The following is a 13243-nucleotide window of genomic DNA, read 5'->3' on the forward strand; positions in this document are numbered from 1 at the left end:
TTTGCAGATCGAAAAGTCCTATGCTCTCCGTATACGTGTTTCTTAACTACTATTCTAGATTGCTTCAAAAATGGGGCTGACATGAGGAAGACGATTGCTGGTCAATGATTGAAGATTACCTGTGTATGTTGATGTCTGTCGATGTGATGCGGCTTCACTGTAGGGTCGTTGGGTGGGGACTAGAAGTACAGTGTCCGAGTTCGACACTATTCCAAAGTTTCCTCCTCTCCCACGCCACTGTTTACGATCAACATAAAATATCTGTCCAAACTACCGTCGTAGACATCTACTCCTAGTAATTGCACAAAAGAAGCAGCACCACTTACGTCTCACGAAAAAAGATACCGAGCACTTATGAGAGCATAGGCTCCAGACATTTCTGCATTGTGGTATAACCGCCAATTACTACGAGAACTAGCTTCCGAAAATATAAGGTCTACTTTCTGGCCCTACCGACAGTAATAAATTGTGTCCGTCGTTAACTTGATTTACTGGAATGTTGAGACGTTTATTAAAATAAAAAATAACTGGACAGTGGTATAAAGACTGAAATTATTCAGTAAATATCATTTAAAATTTGTCATTTTCAATCTAAATGTAAAAACAAATAATTAAATAATTCCGTCTAAACTAGGCAGAATAAGCAGTGTTCACGTCGATGTAATTTTTTTAAAATAAAATGTAACTTTTGCATGTGGTCACATAATCTCTGAAGTGCACGTGTTTAGATGAATATAAATACAGATAACTGGGGAAGTATCGGCGATGAGAAAAAAATGTTGGCAATTCTAAGTTGATATCTAGACACATATATCAGGACAAGGGGATACATTTAAGAGTTTCCTATCTCTTTGTCACATAGATGTCAACTCCAGTACCTAGCAACGAGCCACAAACAAGATTGTGTGACCTCTTCATGCCTCTTTTGAAGATGAGCCATAAAAGACCTGAAAACTAGTTAACGGAAGTAAACAAATATTTCGTAAGTGACTGGTCGCAGTCATCTGTATTTATATTCAGCATATTCAGTTAAAATACAGTCTAAGTATTCTAAAACTTCCATAACGGACAAGCTTAACATGTTTAGATGTTCAGTAACGGTACTGGAACGATTTTTCACATTTGTGGCTCTGACCTGATATACGTCTTGGGCGCTTTTAAGGAATATCTCTTTTTCTGTACACAAAATATACAAATTAATGATTGAGAAAACATCGTCTCTATGATGCAGAAATAATTGCGTTTGGAAAAGAGAACTGACGAAACGCATCTTGCTTATCAGAAAAACCACGAGTGAGAGGGATCTGTGGCTATTCTCGGTCTGAAGTATCCTTTAGTTGGTGGCTTTCCTGCAGTTATTACGTAAAAAGTGCAGTGAAAAAAAGAAAAAAAAAGATTCTATAGCTAGCTTCAAATTTTTGAGAGCCGAAAAACTGTTGCTCGTATCGAATGCAATGAAGTGCTGCAAGCCAAGTTAAGAGTTTTGTTTCGCTGCTGGGAAACCCAGTTTTCATACATTTAACGAGTTTCAACGAAAGCGCAACTTGTCGTGGATAAGAATTATTCCGACTTCACCTTTCAGATGCTCGCCTTGCACAGGTCATGCTGAAACCGAGTTTTGTGGCGATGTATCCAGCATAGCGGAACGATTTAATGGAACCACTCTCTACTTGGCACCGCTGCAGCAGAATTCTACTGACCTCTGTAACGGACCGGATCAACTGCTACCAACAAGTTGCTGTCCTTCTCCACATATCGGGCTGGCGCGAAATGTTACGTAGTCCGCCGTACGACATGGTTTGGAGCAATAATAATGTAAAAATGCAATAAAAATTAGGTCCACTTTTTTAACTCCTGTGAAATCTGTTCGCGTGAGAACTGGTGAGACCTTTATTTACCTTCGGCAATTAGACAATATAATGAAATATTGTCTTTTACTCTAAACTGCTTCTCTCATAACGCTCCACAAGCAAAGAAGAGGAAGTTAAACGTAGTCACTTGTACAGCATCTACAGACAGTAAAGCGATTCGGATATTAACAGTAGCGTTAGAATAAATTACAATTCATTATGTCTTTCACAGCAGTACAAACTATAATCAGTCCGAAACAAAACCTCAAGTGAGGTATTTCTCCTTCTCATCAGATTATGTAAAACATTTCAGCTGAAATTAGGATTAATTATTCGCTCCTGATACAGGTATGCTTTAGAGTTCGAATCAGTCGATAGAAATTCCGCTACAATCAAGTGTTGACAAGTAAATGCCTGCTATGTTGAAAAGACTATAAGGTCAGACAAAGGAGGTGGCGAATATATGATGCAGAAAATAAGGAATATGGTATGGGTACAACTACTGTCGTATAGGCCCACCCTACGAGGGAAACATGATGCGTTCGATCTTATACTGGAACAAACGTTGAAAATATATATGTGTTGAAAATACGATGGCATGAGCAAACTAATAAGTCATTGTGGGTCGCACAAGCTAAGGCGTGTGCCTGAGAATAAGGTGTTAGATCATTTAAAAGAGAGAATTAATGAAGGCAACAGAATTGAACATTAATATAGAATTGAACACTTGTAGCGGGAATACATGGACGGTCTAATTATTGTACCATTAGTGTATCCGTAATGACCGCTACCGAAGGATGATAAGAATCACCACTTTCTAGTATCTGTGTCATTAATTTGGTTTAGGAAAACAACTTAATATTTATTTACTTCATGTTTACGAAAGGTCGGTCTGATTCTTGTTCTTGAGGGTACATCAGAAATGCATTGCTTCCACGTACGCTTGAGAGGATGAGAGAAAATGTAAGTACAGCATTTCATTCTTCGACTAATAATTAGCTGCAGTATCATTTAACCATCCACAATCGTAGTTAGGTCACAGGAAACGCTTGCCATACAGGAAAGAGAGAGAGAAGGAGGGAGGGAGAGATGAAGATACGTATTCTTCTTATACAAGATATTTCAGTCTTCTCTGTTTGGTCAAACGGACACTTTCATCTCCGAAAGTTATGTTCCACAACTGAATACCTAGCTGAGGCAATGTCTGAAACTTAATTTACATGGAGAGAAAACAACTTGGACATACTCCAAATACAATGTTGCAGGCTTTGAGGTTACACAAAATGAAAAAATGGAAGTAGTGGCAGAAGTCTTCTTTATCTACGAATAGTTAGTACTGTCGTAGGAAGAACGGTAGAGAGGGGAAAAGTGTGGGACATCCTAGAATAACGGGCGCTGATGACCTCGATGTTGAGCGCCCAAAAGTCCCAACACACACTTTCCTAGAATAACGCTGAGTAATACACGGATGGAGCAACTGATTAGCGTAGCATAAAAATTCTATACAAAAATTAAAACATTGAAACAGTTGTAACTCGAAGAAATCTATATTCTTGAGTAATATCGCTTCAAATTCAGTTGATTTGTGCTCTCCCTCTTTCTATTACGTTTTATTCTTTCTCTGTGAGAGACACACGCATTACCGAAATCAAGCGGACCCAATCTGTTGCTTTAATGTTCAGCTCATTTTCGCTTAAGGACAAGTAGAAGATTCTGTTTTGACTTTTTCGAAGCAAAATGTAATATTAATTTTCCATATCTTTCATTTTACCTGAGTGACTTTGAATGTAATTTTTTTTATTTGTAGAAATACGCCACGTTTATTAAGAATGTTAGGACGTTGGCTCGATGCGCTAACAGCAAGAGCCATTTTAACCAAGAGAAAATTCTGTGTCCCCTGGAAGATCATTATTGACCAAAACTTCTTATTTTGATTTCCAGGAGTAACACGGCTTCCTTGGAACAAACGAACCATTGTGGCTCTAAATTTCTAGGTGTATCATTTTGAATTGTCGGTATTCTTACTACAGTTTTGTACATAACTTTGAATTATCAGAGCTGCAATAGACGTAAAAATATGCACGGTATACAGAAATTACAAGTCCAACAGAATTATATATGATATCACACCTGGCCAGAGAAAATACCTAACTGTGAATACAGGCTTTGTCGGAAAGTTTCATTTATGACTAAAAGTGACATTTGAAACGTTTCAGTGAAAACTTCAGAGGAATTTTCTACTTACCTCTTGCAGAAAACATAGAATTAAAAGGAGCCTGACATGTATATTCAGCTTCGGTCAGAGTTCATTGATATCGGTATCTGCAAATTTAGGAAAAACTCAGTAAACGAATGCGTACTGACTGTGACGTTAGTGTAAAGAAAGTTCCTACCGGCAGCCGGATAAGTTCAGTGTAAACTCGCATTCTTTCTCAGACAACGAAGGTGAACAATGGCTGGCGAACAAGTCCGGCTCCTTGAAAAGCAGTTAGCTGCGAAACTGGAAGATGAATGTCATAGATAAGGGGACCCTGCCGCTCGCGATTGAAAGACCGATTGACAGAGTGCAGGCGAGGTGATGTAAAAAGCGTATGGCTGTGATTTATTGTTCATTGACCTTTCCCAGTTTATTTAGAAGAAATGACTCAACCCACGGTTGATAGTATAGACGCGGTAGCAGAGGATGAATTGTTGTTGAAGTATGAATGGCGAGGCTATTGATGTTTAGTTGGCTATAACTTTCAGCTTTGGGCGAGTTCCATTGACGAACCATTTCAACTTGGTTTCAGAGATACTACTTTCGTTGTAGACAGAAACCTGAATATACACCCCTCTAATCAAAAAATGTTCAAATGTGCGTGAAATCTTATGGGACTTAACTTCTAAGGTCACCAGTCCCTAAGCTTACACAATACTTCACCTAAATTATCCTAAGGACAAACACACACACCCATGCCCGAGGGAGGACTCGAACCTCCGCCGGGACCAGTCGCACAGTCCATGACTGCAGCGCCCCAGACCGCTCGGCTAATCCCGCGCGGCCCTTCTAATCAATTTTACTGAAGTATGAAGACCATGTTGCGGTATATGTAGATAAGAAGGTTGCTTACTGCAAGAGAAACTAATCGATATCCCATGAGACATAGAAATTGGGTTTTTTAAAGCATTCCGCTGAAATATGATAGCCTGTTCCTATTTCTTTTATACAGTGTCAATGTACACATAATATAGAAGGACGTGAAAACACCCAAAACCGGTATGGGAAAATAAAATAAATTTGGAAAGTAAAGACATCGGAAGCTAGATTTTTGAGAGATCAAAACAGGGGTCAAATACGGATATGCTCTTTAAAACAGGATAGGTGGACATCTGTGGCAGATCTGACGACAAAGTGCAATTCTGGTGCACGCTGTATAACGTGCTCCACAAGCCACGTGATCCAATGTTAACCCAAGAACGTCGTACCTGCTAATCCAGTGGGCCATAGAAACTGGACCATAGAAACTGGACCGTAAGTCAATGGAAACCTATCACCTGGTCGTCTGAGCCGCTTTCTCACTTACACCAGCACAATGGCCGTGTGCGGATGGGCAGCCATACACGCGAACAGCTGCTCGAAACATGCGCAGTGGCCAGCCGGAGTGGCAGAGCGGTTCTAGGCGCTACAGTCTGGAACCGCGCGACCGCTACGGTCGCAGGATCGAATCCTGCCTCGGGCATGGATGTGTGTCATGTCCTTAGGTTAGTTAGGTTTAAATAGTTCTAAGTTATAGAGGACTGATGACCTCAGAAGTTAAGTCCCATAGTGCTCAGAGCCATTTGAACCACGCGCAGCGCTATGGACGCAGACGGGTGTAGCGGTATTATGTTATCGGGAACGTTCAACATGGTTTCCGTGGGAGTTATGGTGATAATTGAACGCATCATATGTGGGCTACAGGAGCATTATTATAGGCCCCCTGCATCCATTTATGTTCCTCGACGGTTATATTTTGTTCTAGCAGGAAAACTGTTTGTATCACTAGGCCAGAATAGTGCTACAGTGCTTTGAGATCCGTGATAGTGACTCACATCTTGGCCACAAAATTTGCCTCATCTGAAGCCAATGGAACACATCTTGGTAGCTGTCAGCCCACAAATCGCCGGCCCGTAATGTACTGGAAAAGCGAGAACTGTTCGTGGACGTCTGGTGCCACACACCTTCAGAACTCTGCCAAGGTCTTGTCGCCCTATAATTCCAGTAAGAAAAGCGATACCTTTTCTCTGAAAGCGGATTGGTTTCATTCAGGATTCCAGTACACCTTGTTTCTTCTCACTCTATTGGCTACAACACAATGCCGGCCGGGGTGGCTGAGCAGTTCTAGGTGCTACAGTCTGGAACCACGCGACCGCTACGGTCGCAGGCTCGAATCCTGCCTCGGCCATAGGTGTGTGTCATGTCCTTAGGTTAGTTAGGTTTAAGTAGTTCTAAGTTCTAGGGGACTGATGACCCTAGAAGTTAAGTCCCATAGTGCTCAGAGCCATTTGAACCATTTTTTTACAACATAATTTCCGTTCAATGGCACGGCTATGAGCCACTTTCGTGGGATGGTCCGTATGCCCGCATGGTACCACTCTACTGGTAGACGTCGGGGCTAAGGTCTTGCTGCATCAGTAATCACCACATCATGCCGGTACTGCTTCCCACGGAGTGCATCCTTCGTTGCAGATGGAAGTTGGAAGGTGTGAGATCCAGGCTGTAGGGTGGATGAGGAAGAATGGTCCAGTGAAGTTGTGTGAGCTCCTCTCGGGTACGTAGGCTTGTGTGAAACCTTGCCTTTTCATGGGGAAGAAGTTCGTTTGAATTTTTGTGGCGACGAACGCTCTGCAATCGTTTATTCAGTTTCCTTCAGAGATCGTACGGGTTTGTGCCACTTTGCTGCACTGACGACAGATGCCTCGCACAACGACTCACCGTGCTTTTGTTCACTGTCAGGTCTCCGTTGACATTCTGCAAGACCCTATGAATATCTGCGATGCTCTGGTTTTCCGCCAAAACAAACCCTCCGTTACAGAGGTAACACCTCATTGCTTCGAAGGCACCTCCGTTACAAACACCACTTCGAAGACTACGTACATCACCAACACCTGTCGGAACTTCATGAACTATAGGAGCTGAAGATGGAATATTCTATGGTATATCCCACAACAAACTCTGCATTTTGCAAATTAAATTGTCCGAAAGGAGAATTGTGTTGCTTTACTTATCAAACATCCCTCAAATTAATTCCCCCCCGCCCGAGCTTTGGGAACGATGAAACATGCCTCAGTAAAATCCTGGGAAGCAACTTCTGTGAAACATTTCGTGTTCAGATCCGCTATGTATATTTGTTGTTACGAAACTGTTCAAAGCTACTTGCGAAGGGTCGCAATGGTGGAGACTCTGGAGTCGTGTTGTGGACAGTTAATTCTGATGGATCAGTTCCTTTTACTATTTCCAATATCCAGGTCCTCTCTCCATTTTGTATACACCATCTGGAAATTTGTGGTAAGTTCCTCTATGATCAAACTGCTGAGGTCATTGGTCCTTAGGCGTACACCCTATTAGATTAAATTGGGTGCACGCCTAAGGACCAATGACCTCAGCAGTTAAGTTTATCGCTAATCTCATTTCTGCTACTCCTCGTTAATCTCACCTTTTTCGGTTTACTTTCCATCTATACTCTGTAGTCATTAGACTGTTCATTCCATTCCAAAGTCCTGTAATTCTTCTCACATTTACCGAAATGGCGAACCAGTCTGTTATTTCAGTCATTGCTTCTCCGACGTATAGACCATATACTGATCGGTGGGGACAACACACACGCCCATGCCCGATGGATGACTCGAACCTCCGAGCTCCGAGGGGGGTCCACGCGAACCGTGGCAACGCGCCCAAGACCGAGTGGCTACCCCGCGCAGCTACACACTATCTCAGCTTCTATGCAGCAGAAATAAACAATTACCATGAAGGTTATAAAAGAAGCGCACACCACGGCTAAGTATATGCGAATAAATTAACACTATTCAAGCTTTCGTGTTACGATCACTGTAAATAATGGTGGGACTTCAGATTGTTGAAGTAATTTTTACTATCTCTGGTAATTTATTTCTCACTACGTTTAGAGAAAAAACAAATTTGTATCTGCGAAGACATCTCCAAACATAATTTTTTCGATCTAGATGAACAATCAGTGGTCTATCAGTTTTAGGCTAGAAATGAGGATCAAAAACGCTTACTACTGCAAATAAAGACTCACGCGTCTGTCATTCATGTTGTGGCGCGTCACTGACTGTGCTTGAATTTAAATAGCGTGACCTTTTTAACACAATAGCAACGTACCAGACTTGTCCAAGTCACTGTTTCACAATATATATTTCTGAATATCTAGACCAGCTGACGATTTACATCTTCTGACGAATGTTTTGAGAGCTGATTAAGTCGACTTTGTGAGATCCTTTCTGCCGGTCGGAGTAGTCGAGCGGTTCTGGGCGCTACAGTCTTCGAATCCTGCCTCGGGCATGGATGTGTGTGATGTCCTTAGATTAGTTACGTTTACGTATTTCTAAGTTCTAGGGGACTGATGACCTCAGCAGTTGTCCCAATAGTGCTCAGAGCCATTTGAACCATTTGAGATCCTTTCTGGACCCGAAACTGTCTGGTTCTGATTAAGTCAGTCGTTGAAATAAACAGAACTGAAAAATTGTGGGACAGCTACAAGTCGCGTACAACTTTCCTTTATTGTCGTCTTTTACTCGACAGACGCGAGCATCTTCAGAAATTTCGCAGCAAAGGGTCACGCGCAAAGTATATCTGGCTGTGTACAGCCGTCATTCATAAGAGAAAATTGTCATCTCCAAAACGGAAATCAGAGAAATTGAACAAACATACTCGTAGGTACAAGAAAGGTAACGGCGAAGAAACCTACAGTAAAAGAAAAAAAAATTCAAGTAATCGACAAAAGATGGAAGTACAAGAATATTCAGAGAAAACAGGAATGCGTAATATAAGTCACTTAGGAATGAAATAAGGTGGAGGAATTTTCTAATGAACTGACAGAAAAAAAACTGGAGTCTATATTTGGATCCAGTACTAGAGTAAAAGATTGACATACACTCCTGGAAATGGAAAAAAGAACACATTGACACCGGTGTGTCAGACCCACCATACTTGCTCCGGACACTGCGAGAGGGCTGTACAAGCAATGATCACAAGCACGGCACAGCGGACACACCAGGAACCGCGGTGTTGGCCGTCGAATGGCGCTAGCTGCGCAGCATTTGTGCACCGCCGCCGTTAGTGTCAGCCAGTTTGCCGTGGCATACGGAGCTCCATCGCAGTCTTTAACACTGGTAGCATGCCGCGACAGCGTGGACGTGAACCGTATGTGCAGTTGACGGACTTTGAGCGAGGGCGTATAGTGGGCATGCGGGAGGCCGGGTGGACGTACCGCCGAATTGCTCAACACGTGGGGCGTGAGGTCTCCACAGTACATCGATGTTGTCGCCAGTGGTCGGCGGAAGGTGCACGTGCCCGTCGACCTGGGACCGGACCGCAGCGACGCACGGATGCACGCCAAGACCGTAGGATCCTACGCAGTGCCGTAGGGGACCGCACCGCCACTTCCCAGCAAATTAGGGACACTGTTGCTCCTGGGGTATCGGCGAGGACCATTCGCAACCGTCTCCATGAAGCTGGGCTACGGTCCCGCACACCGTTAGGCCGTCTTCCGCTCACGCCCCAACATCGTGCAGCCCGCCTCCAGTGGTGTCGCGACAGGCGTGAATGGAGGGACGAATGGAGACGTGTCGTCTTCAGCGATGAGAGTCGCTTCTGCCTTGGTGCCAATGATGGTCGTATGCGTGTTTGGCGCCGTGCAGGTGAGCGCCACAATCAGGACTGCATACGACCGAGGCACACAGGGCCAACACCCGGCATCATGGTGTGGGGAGCGATCTCCTACACTGGCCGTACACCACTGGTGATCGTCGAGGGGACACTGAATAGTGCACGGTACATCCAAACCGTCATCGAACCCATCGTTCTACCATTCCTAGACCGGCAAGGGAACTTGCTGTTCCAACAGGACAATGCACGTCCGCATGTATCCCGTGCCACCCAACGCGCTCTAGAAGGTGTAAGTCAACTACCCTGGCCAGCAAGATCTCCGGATCTGTCCCCCATTGAGCATGTTTGGGACTGGATGAAGCGTCGTCTCACACGGTCTGCACGTCCAGCACGAACGTTGGTCCAACTGAGGCGCCAGGTGGAAATGGCATGGCAAGCCGTTCCACAGGACTACATCCAGCATCTCTACGATCGTCTCCATGGGAGAATAGCAGCCTGCATTGCTGCGAAAGGTGGATACACACTGTACTAGTGCCGACATTGAGCATGCTCTGTTGCCTGTGTCTATGTGCCTGTGGTTCTGTCAGTGTGATCATGTGATGTATCTGACCCCAGGAATGTGTCAATAAAGTTTCCCCTTCCTGGGACAATGAATTCACGGTGTTCTTATTTCAATTTCCAGGAGTGTAGTTTTGGAAGACTTGCACCGAACTAGGACTGAAGAGACTTATAACATTTCTTTTGAATTTCTAAAATTATGGGAGGACGTAGGAACCAAACGTCTACTCAAGTTGGTAGTAGACTCAGTGAGACTGGAGGCATACTATCATACTTTCAAACAAAAATCTTTCTCACAATCTCGAATATAGCAGATAAGTGTGAGAATTATTTTATGATCAGTTTAACAGCTTTTGAACCCTAGTTGCTGACAAGAACAATATACAGAAGACTGGAAAAGAAAATTGAAGATCTATTTGATCACGAACACTTAGCCTACAAGAAAGTTAAACCCACGAGACAGGAAGTTGTGACGTCGTGCTTGATACTGGAAGCAAGACATAAGAAAAAGCAAAACACATTCGTAGGACTTGTCGACCTATAAAAAGTTTGAACAGCGTAAAAAGACGCAAGATGTTGAAAACTTTGAGAAAAATGGGAGTAAGCTATAGATAAAAACGAGAAATGCAGAATATGTTCAAGAACCAATACGGAACAATAAGAACGGACGAGTGAGAACAAATTTCTTGGTTGGGATAGGGTGCAAGACAGGAATGTCGGTTTGCCCCCCCCCCCCCCCCCCCCCCCGATCAGTCTATACGTCGGAGAAGCAATGACTGAAATAACAGACTGGTTTGCCATTTCGGTAAATATGAGAAGACTTGCAGGACTTCTGAATGGAATGAACAGTCTAATGGCTACGGAATATAGATGGAAAGTAAACTGAAAAAGGTGAGATTAACGAGGAGTAGCAGAAATGAGATTAGCGATAAACTTAATAACAAAATTGGTGACAACGATGTAGACGAAGTTATGGAATTCTCCTACCTTGGAAGTAAAATGGCGCATGACGGAAGAAGCAAGAACATACACAACAGATTAGCACAGGAAAATAGGGCATGCCTAAAGAAGAAGATTCTGCTAGTATTAAACGTTCGGCTTAATCTGAGGAAGAAATTTCTGCAAATTGCATCACGACACTGTATGGAATTAATCAGGTGCCGTGGGAAAACCGGAAAGTAGAGAATCTAAATGTCTGAGATGTTCTGCTGTAGAAGGATATTGGGAAATTCAGTGGACGGATAAGAAATTAGGTGATTCTCCGTAGAGTCGGCAAAGAAAGAAGGGGCAGGATGATAGAACGTAAGTTTAGACATCTGGGGATAACTTCCGTGGTACAAGCGATAGACGTAGAGGGTAAAAACTGCACAGGAAGGCAGACTGAAATATATCCAGCAAATAACTGGGGACTTTAGGGGCACGTGGTAATCTGAGATTAAGAGGTCGGCAAAAGAAACGAATTCGTGACGGGCCGCGTCAAACCAGTCAGAGAAATGATGGATGTGAGTCCTCATACTGTGCATAAAAGTCCAAGTAAGGAAAAAAAATCCAGCTTTTCTACCCTCAGTCCTTTGCCTTGCCGTCTGATGTACTTCCTGTTGTGCTCTATGCCTGTGTGAAAATACATATTTGACTATGCTGGAATATCCGCGACTGCTTTTCCTATTTCGATTAGTCCCAGAACTTCATCTACACAACCGTTTACATACTCTGGTTCTGGTGTTACACATTTTGCAAGTTACTTCCCAGAACTGCGGCATATTTAGTTGTCGCAGCATTGCAATTCTGTTTCTTGTTCTCAGCCAAGCTTATGTGAATAATACAAGATAATAGTTGACAAGCTCTGAATAGCAGAGAACACCAATTCCTCTTTCGCGACGTGTACGGGTATTAGGGAAGAGAAACGAACATTCATAATACAGTCGGCGCAGACAAAGTCCAAGATTGATTTGGACAATCATGGACCATGAATTCGGCCATGGCTCAATAAAAGGACCTAGGCCAGCGTTCACTTTATATGCCAGCGCACTAATTATCAAGTGAGCAGAGAGGAAAGCCAGAAAAAAATGGTTCAAATGGCTCTGAGCACTATGGGACTTAACATCTTAGGTCATAAGTCCCCTAGAACTTAGAACTACTTAAACCTAACTAACCTAAGATTTCATTTCACCGTGGTGGCCGTGCGGTTCTAGGAGCTTCAGTCTGGATCCGCGGGACCGCTACGGTTACAGGTTCGAATCCTGCCTCGGGCATGGATGTGTGTGATGTCCTTAGGTTAGTTAAGTTTAAGTAATTCTAAGTTCTAGGGGACTGATGACCACAGATGTTAAGTCCCATAGTGCTCAGAGCCATTTTTTTAAGGCTGCAAGATGATCCTGTTACGTAACTCACAACTCGAGAAAATAATTGACTAGGAAGTCTACATTGCTCTAAAGACAAGCCAGAGTAAAAAATTACATCGACAGCGTAGTCGTCAGTTGTGGGCACAAGTACGGATTAAATGAAGATACAGAGAACAAGTAATCGCAGGGACGTAACCACTCCATTGTTCGCCCGAAGTAGATAAAGGATACCTGTAAGGCAGAAGGTGTAACGGGAATTTGAAATCCACCTCGTATTCTCACGAGTCCAACGTCCTAACCGGCGATGGAACTAATTCAATTACGTTCATTTTTTACTGTCAAGTGAAGCTGCTTGCAATTGCAATTGCTGCAGAAACAATTACTTTTTTTCTCGTTCTAGCTGCTTGGTCATCGCGCTGTTAGTTTATGATGTACTTGAATTAAGTGGTTTTATTTCTTTGCTAGTGTGTAAATGTTGTTTATATTTTGCAGGCAGAAAACAAAGGGTCGACGAGCGACCTTCCCGCATCGTTAAGGTAAGTGGGCGGTTTTATTACTTCTGCACAGCCTCGCCTTCCTGCTTACGTATGTGTGTGTATAGTGCTGGCAGCGCGATGAATGAGATC

The 13243-nt window shown here is 43.3% G+C and overlaps 1 protein-coding gene across 1 annotated transcript in view; it reads left to right on the forward strand.

Annotated features, from left to right (window-relative positions):
* The window catches only part of LOC126438146 (glucose dehydrogenase [FAD, quinone]-like), a 472618-nt gene that overhangs the window by 68120 nt on the left and 391255 nt on the right, over nt 1-13243 (forward strand). The window contains exon 2 of the mRNA XM_050090522.1: nt 13110-13153. The gene's annotated coding sequence lies outside the window, so the exon portion shown is untranslated. The remainder of the gene's footprint in view (nt 1-13109; nt 13154-13243) is intronic.

This window comes from Schistocerca serialis, unplaced genomic scaffold (genome assembly GCF_023864345.2).
Source record: "Schistocerca serialis cubense isolate TAMUIC-IGC-003099 unplaced genomic scaffold, iqSchSeri2.2 HiC_scaffold_1261, whole genome shotgun sequence".
Lineage (NCBI taxonomy): Eukaryota > Metazoa > Arthropoda > Insecta > Orthoptera > Acrididae > Schistocerca > Schistocerca serialis.